The 11,754-nt window shown below is 41.9% G+C and overlaps 1 pseudogene; it reads left to right on the top strand.

Annotated features, from left to right (window-relative positions):
* Window positions 1-1,079: 1,079 nt before the first annotated feature.
* LOC102476894 (mediator of RNA polymerase II transcription subunit 7-like) overlaps window positions 1,080-11,754 on the top strand; it is a 109,350-nt pseudogene continuing 98,675 nt past the window's right edge.

Below are 11,754 nucleotides of genomic sequence, written 5' to 3'. Positions count from 1 at the left end.
GCATGCCCAGTATGTTTCAGACTGACTGAGCTGAGGATTTGAACCTCAGTTGCCTTGTGAGAACCAATTTCTCTTGAACAGTGCATTACCACTGCACCATGGAGCCATCCCCGAAGTCCTAGTCTTGTTTCAAATCTAAGGTATACTCTCTTCAGTCACCTCAAGCTGAATTTACCATGGGACCTGGTACTTCTTTTCTTTTTTTTTTTAAGAGAGAAATTTTTGCTACAGGACATATGCGCTTGCCAGAGAGACAGAGAGAGAAAGTGAGAAGTCATCCTGTGGGGGGATAGTCACGTCACAACCCCTTCTCTAAGGATTTTGGGCATGCACATACATGCGCCCAGCATGAGTTTCAGGCCTCCAGGTATAAGACTCGAACTGCAGTTGGCCACGTGGGTGTCCAGCACCTTAAGCACTATGACACCTACTGGCCCATCAATACTTCTTTAATAAGCCTTCTTTGTTCTGTTGTGTGAGAAAAGACTCCATACATTTTTTTTTTGAGATGTTTTTGCTATAGGGCACGTGCGCTCACCAGAAAGACAGGGAGAGACAGAGAGACAGAAAGCGAGAAATTACCCCCCCCCAGGGGGATGGCCAGCTGCAATCCCTTCTCCTCCATTCTCCTCTTGCGATCTTGAGCATGCACACACATGCGCCTGGCATGAGTTTAAGCCACCAGGGCCAGGATTCGAACTGCATTTGACTACATGGGAGTCCAGCGACATAGTCATTATGCCAACTGCTAGTCCCAAGACTCCATACTTTCTAAGTTTTAGTTTCTTCAGCTTAAAAAATGAGGATAGGGGACCAGGAGATGGCGTAATGGTTACATTGCTGGACTCTCATGTAGTTGACCGTGGTTTGAGTCCCAGACCCGGTGATTTAAAACTCACACCAGGCACGTGTGCATGCATGCCCAAAATCCCAAGAGGAGAATGGAGGACAAGGGACTGCAGCATGGCCATCCTTCCTGGGGGGTGATTTCTTGCTTTCTGTCTCTCTGGCGAGTGCATGTGCCCTATAACCAAAATCTCTCAAAAAATAATAAATTTTTGACCAGTGTAAATGGAACGCTGAGGTTTTTGATCTTCTACGATGGGTGAACCACAGCAAGTGAGTGCACTTCCACCACCTCCAATGCAGTACATCAAAGAATATACAGATGAAAATATTCAGGAAGGTTTAGCCCCCAAGCAGCCCCCTCCAATAAAAGACAGTTACATGATGTTTGGCAACCAGTTCCAATGTGATGATCTTATCACTTGTCCTTTGGAAAGTCAGGGCACTGAACAGCTTCATGGATCCTATGCAGTTTGATCACAAGAACTAGAAAACTCAGTATGCCCATCCTTATTAATTTTTTGGACCTTTTAGATAAATTGATAAGACCTGGGGAATATAAAACGAGAAGAGAAATTAGAAGATCTTAAGCTGCTTTTTTTGCACATGTGCATCTTAAAAATGAATACTGACCACACCAAGCAAGAGATACCTTGAGAATCATGATGGAGGACCAGAAACGTCAATGGCTTGAAACAGCTGAGAGATTTCAGAAACACCTGGAAGGAGTAATTGAGATGATTTTGAGAGGTTTTTGCTATAGGGCGTGTGTGCTCACCAGACAGACAGAGAGAGACAGAGAGACAGAAAGCAAGAAATCACTTTGCAGGGGGGATGGCCACATCACAATCCCTTCTCCTCCATTCTCCTCTCGTGATCTTGGGCACGCACGCACACGCGCCCGGTGTGAGTTTTAAGCCACCGGGTCCGCGACACGAACCTCGGTTGACTACGTGGGAATCCAGCGACATAGCCATTACACTAACTGCTGGTCCCTTGACTCTAATTTTTTCAATTCCGAAGTATTTTAGTTAGCAATGTCACTGTATAAAAAATAGAGGCGAATGAATACTATTACAATAAGAATAATCACTTTAAAAAGTAAAGTGTCTGGGCCAATCCTGTAGTATAGTGCAGCACTTAAGTGCTGTACATAGAGAGCCAGATCTCACGTGACTAACTGGTTCAAATCCTACCCCCAGTGGTTTGAAAAAAATGCTAGGTACATATGTGCACATGCTTAAAATCCTGATGGGATAGAGAAGTGGAAGGAAAGCAATTGCTATGATCATCCCTCATTCGGGGGTGCTTCTCTCTGCCCTTCCCCCACTGAGCACACACTCTCTCTGGAAATAAAATAAATGTGTTTATAGATGTGTGGAGCATTCCTGTTTTTAGACTTCCAGTAAAACTTTCAAGGTATCTTTGGTAATAGTAACTATCTTTGAAAATTAGATTTGTCATTGAGAGTGATAAATAAATGATACCAAGTTGTATAAAGTGAAATTAAATTTTTGCTTAATTGTTAAAACAGTATAACATGTTAGAAGAGCTCAAAAAAATAAATTTTTAAAAAGAGGGTAAGAAACAAGTAAATATCCTATAAATTTATTGTGAGAATGAAAAATGTAATGTATATAGAGGGTCCCACACGGCAGGTAATTCTAAAAAGATAACCAACGGCAATAGCAATAGTAATGATTATGAGTTTTCTCCGTTAAACTTCTTTTCTTTTGGACAGATGAGAATCTAATACTTGTATGTATTAATTAACTTAGATACAGTCATCTATCTCTCCAATTCTGGTTTTCTCTGCAAGGTCTTTTACTTGACCAGCAGTACCGTGTAGGGCTGAAGATATCTGGACTGAACATGCCTTCTGACTGACTGCCATTCAATCTTTATGCAGGATGAAATTAATGCATCTAAGGACCACATTTACACTGACACAAAATCATGGAATTTTAGAGCTCCTGGGTTGATGATTGATTGCTGGGTAGGAGGGCACAGAAGCTATGCCCCTGTCACTCCAACCCTGTTTTGCCCTGTACATATCTTCCATTTGGCTATTTCTGGATTGTCAATAAACTGGTAATCATAAGTAATGTGCTTATCTGAGTGAATTAGCAAATTATCAAACCTGAGGGTGGTCAGATATATTGGTAGTCAGATCAGCAGAAGTATAGGTCACCTGAAGCCCTCTTTTGCAGCTAACAAATGGCATGAAGAAAGTCTTGTGGGACTAAACCCATAATATATGGGGCCTGGGATAACTCTAGGTAGTGTCCAAACTAAATTGAATTATTGGACACCTAGTTGATGTCTATAGAGAATTAGAGAACTGGTTGGTGTTGGGAAAATATCACAAAGAAAAAAAACAGCATACTACGTCATAGAGTTGTAAGGATTAAATAAAATAATCTGTGACATATAATAAGTGATTGATAAAAGGCAGTTATTATTTTACTTGCACAACTGTATTTTGTCTATAGTTTCTGAATCGCACCCAACATCTTCTGCTTGGCTCTGACCCTCAGTCCCCATATAATCCTAATCACTCCTTTTCCTCTTGCCCAAGATTTGCCCTTCTTTCCCCAGCTATTTACTGAAATCTTGCTGAAACTAGGCAGACCTCCATACCTAGCCTTCTACTGCAAAACACAATATTGCCTGACTCTTAGTTCCACCTGTGCTACCAGGCCCAAACCATCAGATGGAACCCTGTGGGCATAAATACTTGCCCAACTCCAGGTGAAATTTGCCCCATCTCTTCAGATGATGGAATGTGGATAGCAGGTCACCCTCCTTGGACGAAAGCCTTAACCTTGGTTCAGCTCAATTTTGGCTTTTTCCCCATCCATGCTGAGTTTCAGCATGGCTCACAGCTGAGTACATACGGGTTTGACTTAAAAGGCAGAATAAGACAGAAAAGTAATGGTAGTCTCAGGACTTTCAGAATGACTTACACTCCAGAAGGTCTTAATACTAACTGGAAAAAGAATTTAAGACTATGTACTGATCTTCCCAGGTTGATCAAGATCACCTTTAGAATTTAAGACTATGTACTGATCTTCCCAGGCTGCTCAAGATCACCTCCGTCCAAAACTCTCAGATTTTTTTCCATGTGATTCACAAATTACCAGAGGTTTCTGAGTCCTTTTTGAGAGTTTAGACATTACAGCAAAAAATGTTAAATACCACACTTTCTACTAACGCCCCCAGGGAAGAACTGCATAGAAAGGACCATTGAGACCATTATGACTCCCCTGCAACAAGAATCTGCTTGTCTGAGACCACCACAGGAGACAGAATGAATGGTACTTCTCTGTTGATTTTTTTTAAAGATTCTAATCCAATTACCTTCAGTTCCAAAAGTCCAAATAAGACTTTCCTGGAAAAAGATAGAAGTGAATTCATCTGGACAAGTGAAGTCTGTTAGGTCCAAAATCAAACCCCAAACCATCATGCATATGTATCCTTCTTTATATAACAGACTTGTTTCTAAATGTGCTGCACGTGAAAAGGCTTTTTTTTAAAAAAAAAATAAATAAATTGACCCATATTTTAAGCATGCCAGCGAAGTTTTCTATTTAAAGGAATCTCAGTGAGTCATTCTGTAGAGCAAATAACCACCCATTAATTTACTTGCAAAATCTGGATTTCTACACAGCACTTTCACTTTAAGAGAAAAAAATGGTAACATATTTCCTACTGACTCCCAGAAGCACAAAGTCATAACCAATAGATCATGGCAGAAGCTTGCCATCTCTACACTACAATCAGCTAGACCTGTCTCAGTTCCTGGTTGCTGCCACATAATGCCAGAAAGTCTAAAAGAGCTTTGGAGATCAGGATAACCACTCTACAACATATCTAAAATAAGCTCTTAAGCCAGGACCAAGATATCAAAAAACAACCAAGCTGGCCACAGAGACATTTTTATGCCTGATTCCATGCACATAGCTCAGAAATCACGTACCAGATAAAGGTATATTCGAATCCAGGAGATAAAATGCTGGTACGTGTGCTAATGGTGGCACCCAAGATAGCAATCAGCACATGAGTGAGTGAACATATACCAAAATCACTGCGAAACTGCAACCAAATTGTCTATAGCAGATGTCCTGGAGCTAGAGGGAGAGCAGCAGTTCAATTTAAGGCAAGGGAACATTTAGAAAGGAGATGGAGAGTTTTCTTCCTCTTTCCCAGGCAACCAGTACCCTGCCCCACTCACTTCCCTAAGCTTTTCCACTTTACACAACTTCTTTATGCTTTCTGACACTTCCAAAGCCTCAGGCATCCAAACGCTTTACATTTCCCAATAACTCTCTCTCTCTCTCTCTCTCTCTCTCTGCCTGCTCCTAGTCCACTCACCTAGCGAAACCTTCAGATTTCCTCATCTTCATTAACTTACATAGAAATCTAATTATGGGGATAGTTTTCTCTACTTTGGACAGAAGTTTACTAAGAATGTTTATGTATGTGCTTCCTCTTTTCTTCAAGGATTTTGTGATAGCTCTCACTTAAAAACACAAAACAGAATGAAATCATAAACACAAACTGATGTTTGTGGCAAAATACAATTCTATAATGACCATTTGAAGGGGACAGGGTGAGGTGGGGGGTAGGAAAGCCAAACAGCATTGTTCAGCTATGTAGCTTATCTGGTGATTGGATGGGATACAGGGATATATAGCTTAGAGGATCCTGGGAAATAAGTGGTTAATTTATGCCTTCAACTCTCCTCAAATATCAACTGTCTCAGTCAGGCTTTTGCTGGGAGAACAGGGGCATACTTTGAATGGGCTGTAATTGGAGAGGGAGATTTCACCTTAGGCAGTATATAATTATGTGCCAAACTGAGTGGCAGTCAGTGCTCTCAGAGATCAGAAGGAGAGAGATCAGTGGGGGCTACAGTGACTGTGAAATGTTTCCTGGAGCAAACCAGGGAAGAAGCTGGCATTCTGCGTCTCAATGACTTATTTTCCACATCTCTCTCTTTCTTTCTCTCTCTCTCTCTCTCTCTCTCTCTCAGTGATTATGCTTACTCTCCCAGAGGCTTGGCAAAAAGGGAGCCTGCTTCCCATCAGTTACCCAGGGAATAAATGAATTCCTCTCCCATGAAGATTTCAGGGAATTAAATAGAAATCTTTACCTATGAAAGGTGCAAATGTTTGGCCATGTGGGGCCCAGAGGAGCACTGCTCTATCTGTAATTTGGTGACTGTAATTATATGACCTTCATGAGGATGAAAGCAACTGCTCCTGAAATGAAAGCAAATGCTCCTGTTGTCTGTGACCCAGATAAACTGTTTCTATGACTTGCTCGGATGCACGGACTCCAAGCGGAACTGCTGATATGTAAGAGTCCTGAGGTGTGTATGGGGTCATAGGCTGGGTTTCCTGCCCAGTGCGTTTATCTGTATAAAAACATCACTTCTCACCCTATTGCATTTGGTCTCCTTGAGACCACTCATAGTCACGCATGTATCCAACACAGCTCTCACAAGAAGGACATCTAATACAAATACTGCCAGTAATAATTTTTAAAATAGGTAACATTTCTAAGCTCATTATGTATATTACATCAGTTAATCCTCATTTGAGGTAAATACTGTTATTATTGCCAATTTCGCAAATGAGAAAATTGAGGCACCAGTTTACTGAGAAGTAAAAGAACTTGCCTTGGTTTTAAGTCAGTATGTGCCACAGCTGCAATTTCAACTCAACCCATCTGGCTGCAGAGCCTTTTTATTTATTTACTTTTTGGAGAGAGAGGGAGAGATTTTTGGTATAGGGCACATGCACTTGCTAGAGAGACAGAGAGACAGAAAGCAAGAAACCACACCCCAGGGGGGATGGCCACACTACAATCCTTTCTCCTACATTTTCCTCTCGGGACCCTGGGCATGCACGCACACTGCGCCCAGCGTGAATTTAAGCCTCCAGGTCCGGGACTTGAACCACAGTCAACTATATGGGAGTCCAGTGATGTAACCATTATGCCATCTGCTGGTCCCACCTTTGCTTTTAGCAACTATACTACACTGTCTGATTTGTAGAGCAAGAGGCAAAGGACTATCCTGGATCGTGCATATTGGCCCAGATAGCATATAGTATATAGCCCAGATAGCAAGGGTAATCTCAGGAGAACACAGACAAGGCTGCCAACACAAGCTATGTTGTGAGACTAACTGGACAGAATCTTCTGCCCCAAAATATCTCTTGACTCCTGCACAAATTCCCACCATTAGAAAGTCAATTTTCGGGGAACCAGCAGTTAGCGTAATGGCTATGTCGCTGGACTCCCACGTAGTCGACCGCGGTTCGTGTCCCGGACCCGGTGGCTTAAAACTCACGCCGGGCGCGTGTGCGTGCGTGCCCAAGATCCCAAGAGGAGAATGGAGGAGAAGGGATTGCAGCATGGCCATCCCCCCTGGGGGGTGATTTCTCGCTTTCTGTCTCTATGTCTCTCTCTCTCTCTGTCTGTCTGGCGAGCACACGCGCCCTACAGTGAAAATCTCTCCAAAAAAAAAAAAAAAGAAAGTCAATTTTCTACATCTCAGAAGCTTTTACATTTTTAAGAATCCACTATGAAAAGGTAAATATCTTTGGGAAAGGTAATCATTACCAGACATTTGCAGTGTGATTTCAAAAGAAAAAAAAGAGAGAGAGTAAATTTGACTTGCAGTCAGAAGAGGGGTTTTATCTCTGACTCTGCCAATTATTACCTACGTGACCTTGGGCAGAATACTTAACACTCCGGATCTTGATTTCTTTATCTCTTAAATGGCTAACAAATTCTGTGACCCTCTCATGGGATTGTTGTCAGAATGTAATGGGTGCAGAAGCATTTTGCAGACTTTAAAGGATTATACAACTGTAAGGTATTATTGTCTTCAGCTGTATCTCTAGGAGGATTAAGTAAGTTAATTGACAGCCAGAGAAATGTATGCAGCCAGTTTAAGGACAACCCAACAAGACATAGTCCAAAAAGATTTATGTCACAGGTATTCAAAGCTGTTCAGAAATGGCCTCCACCTAAGTCTCTGACCAGCATGCTCACACCTTACAATGATCTCCCCTGGATGCTCTGGCTCTTCTTGGATTTGGCTCCTGTGATTAGACACTCTTGATTGGCATCCCAGGTCTCAGAGTCACAAATGTGGATCTAGCTTCTGGGCCCTAGAATTATATATAGTCATATATACATTTCCCCGCATTTATTTCTTAACTTTTATTGGAAAATAACATACATACAGTAAAGTGCACAAATCTGAGGTGAATCGTTCAATAAATTTTCACTTATGTATACACCCATGTAACTACTGCCCAAATTGAGATATAAAATATTCTAGCATACCAGAAACCTCCTTGTACCACAAAATCAATCCCACCCCCATTGAGATTAAATAACTGCTATTTTTATTCTTATATAAAACAATAGTTTTGTTTTGACTTTTTGTAATTTTGCAATGGAGTATGTGTGCTCACTGGAACAGACAGAGAGATAAAGAAACAGACAGAGAGAGAGAGAGAGAGAGAGAGAGAGTGAGTGAAAGCACCCCCAGGGGGATGGCCATGCTGCAACCCCTTCTCTTCCATTCTCCTTTAAAATTTTGGGCAAGCACACACACATGTCCAGTGTGTTTCTCAAATCACTGGGTCGAGAACTCAAATCATGCAGTCGACCATATGGGATCAAGCTGCCTTAACCACCACACCACCAGCTGGTCCTCTTTTCATATTATTTTAAGAACTAGAAATTCTATTTGTCTGGAGAACTCTGGCCCCTAAATGCTTGACCTCTCTCAATGTACTTGGACAGCCTAGCTCTTAAAGATTTTGTTATCTTCAACGTGCTTAAGCTGCCTAGACTCTACCTTCCTGGCTACCCTACATTCTCGTAACAATTAAGATGGCATCCAGCTGTCAGTAAAAGAAGGTGGGATAGCCAGAGACAATAGACCACAAATAAGACTCATGCCACTGAGGGTTAGAACCCTCTGACAAAGGGTTGTCACTTTGCTCAGTGGCCAAGAAAGGACTCCACTTTGACAAGAGCCCACAGGCTATTAGGATGATTCCAGCTAATCAATCTGTTTTCTGCCAACAGCATGCCTTATTGAAGCAGAAAGAAAATGTCACCTTTACTTCCTCCTTCACATTAGGGAATATACACCTTTATCTTCGCCAAAATCAGGTTAATGGAGAGTATTATCAAAGTTCACATATGGTTTGTCCATAGGCTGTGAATTTGTGTCTTGCTCTAAGGGTCCACTCATCTAACAAGCTACTCCTTGCTTCACCTCTGAAGCTAGAAAATAAGTATTCGTTTATATTTACTTACTTATTTTACTGACAGAGGGTACCTGCACTTGCCAGAGAGAGAAACAGAGAGATAGATACAGAGAAACAGAGACAGAGAGAAAGCACCCCTCAGTGGGGCATGATCATGCTGCCTTTCTTTTCCCCCGATTCCTCCCTCCTGTCAGAATTTTAGGCATGCATGCACACACACACACACCTGGAGTGCCTTTCAAGCCACAATGCCCAGGATTTGAACCATGGTCAGCTATATGGGACCCAGTTCCCTTAGTCACTGTGCTACAGGGCTGGCTCAAGGGTATTTTTTTAGCTTATTTATTTACTTCTTTCATGAGTGAGACAGAGAGGGCGCATCCAACAGGGTCTTGACACCGTGATCCAACCCCAGCCTCAGCCAGCCCTGAATCATGGACACACACATGTCAGGCATACTTAGCAAGGTCTCCAGATGTGAACATAGAACCCTCCCATGTGCATCTGCCTTGCAGAGCTTAACACTTTACTTCTGCACCACTGTCCAGCCCCTGAGAAATGAGTATTTAATCAATCAACATACAATAGAAGCAATAATCATACAATATCAAGTATAATGAAGGTTGATAAATAGTACAATGAGAGACTAGAGGAAGGAGAACCTGAGTCAGGGAAATCTTCCTAGAGAAAGCTGTGCTTAAGTTCATTTTGAAAGAGGGAACAGGGGCTAGCTCTTTGGCACATCAGTAATGCATTGCTCAAGAGAAGCCATATCCCACATAGCAACCGCAGCTCAAATCCCTAGCCCAGTCAGCCTGAAACACAGCACGCATGCATGCAAGTGCCCAAGATTCGATGGGCTAGTGGTTTGAGGGGCTCACAGAGTGGTCAGATCCTGTACGCACATGTATGATGAAAATTTAAAAAAAAAAAGGAACAGCATGATCAAAAGTTTTGATATATGAAAGGATGTGGAATTATTAGGGGACTCAGGTAGTTCAGTGTGACTACAGAATAAAAGGATGGATGCACAAGGAGATAAATGTAGAGAAAAAGGTAAAGGCAAGATCAAAATGGGCCTTATATGCCCTACAAAGTTTAGATTGATATCATAGACAATGAAGAAATAATTTTAAGCCAGGGAGTGACCCAATCAACTTTGTATTTTAAAAACATTACTCGGGGCCAGACCTATAAACCTTATGGTTAAAGGAGCTAGATCCCGCATGGCCAAACATGGTTCAAATCCCAGCTCCAGTGCTTGACAAACATGCCAGGCATGTTTGTGTGTGCATGTGCACCCAAAATCACAATGGAGTGGAGAAAGGATTCTTGTGTGACCATGCCCCACTGGGAGAGTTCTCTCTCTCTCTCTCTCTCACTCTCTCTCTCTCTCTCTCTCTAGAGGGCACATGTGCCCTCTGGCCAATAAAAAACTTAATCTTCCAGCAGTGTGGAGAACTTAATATTAATAAAATAAGGGGAGACTGAGGATTAAAGCAATAATGAAGGTGGGACCTGATGAGGTGCCTATCTAGGTGTAGATGTTCTATAAGCAATCAAATATGTAGGTTTGTAGATTAGAAGGGAGATCTGGAGGGGTTTGCAGGTGGTATTGTGGACTGGACAATGGACGTCCACATGGTCGACCATGGTTCGAGTACCAGACCTGGAAGCTTGTTTTCTCACTTTCCCCCTCTCTCTCTCATCTGGTCAAATTAAAATAAACAAACAAATAAGTAAGTAAAGTTAAATAAAATAATTCTTTAGGGAAAAAAAAAGTGAGATCTGGGCTCAGGGCCAGACAGAGGCTCCATCGTAATACAATTGGATCCATGAAAAAAGTTCTGCATTCATATCCTGGGACCTCCTTGAGCATGCCAGACATGTATATGTGCCTGTGATTCAGGTCCACTGAGACTGAGATGAATTACAGAATGAAGATTCTGTTGGAGGTGCTAGCTCTCTACCCATCTGCCTCCCTCTCTCATGGAAGAAATAAATATATATACTTTAAAAAAAAAAAGAAAGAAAGAAGGTAGATCTGGACTTAAGGTAACTTTGGGAGTCATATGTATACAAATGATAGTGGCTGAGATGCCCAAGAAGGGAGTACGGAACAGAGTACAAGGTCAAGGTTAGAGTCTTAAGAGACAACAAGGTTGAAGGTTTCAGCTAAGAGAGAGGAGCCAGAAAATGAGCTAAGAGTGATAAAGAAGGACAAAAGACTGCCACAGTAGCAAAAAGAGGGACGATTTTCAAGTAGGGAGTAGTTAATATTTCATATGCTGTAATGCATTGCAAGACAAAAACAGTATCCATTGGTTTGGCAATATGGAGGTCACTGATGACCTTAGTGAGAAAAGTATAAATGCTAGATCATACCACACTGAGTGAGCAGGGAGTGAGGAAGGAGAGGCAAGCAGTTTAGAAGCTTAGCTAAAGTGGGAAGAAAGAAAATAGAGTAGCTACAGGGGAACCATAGTTTCAGTAGGCAGTATTAAAGATGACAGAGACCTGAACCATTGCCAGAAAGTATTATTCCACTGAAGGTGTTGTAAAAATGAGCCAAGCATCAGCTGAAAGGTTGGCCAAAATAACTCTTAGG

This window comes from Tupaia chinensis, unplaced genomic scaffold, assembly GCF_000334495.1.
Source record: "Tupaia chinensis unplaced genomic scaffold, TupChi_1.0 Scaffold145659_1, whole genome shotgun sequence".
NCBI lineage: Eukaryota > Metazoa > Chordata > Mammalia > Scandentia > Tupaiidae > Tupaia > Tupaia belangeri.
This window is presented reverse-complemented; position numbering and strand designations above follow the sequence as displayed.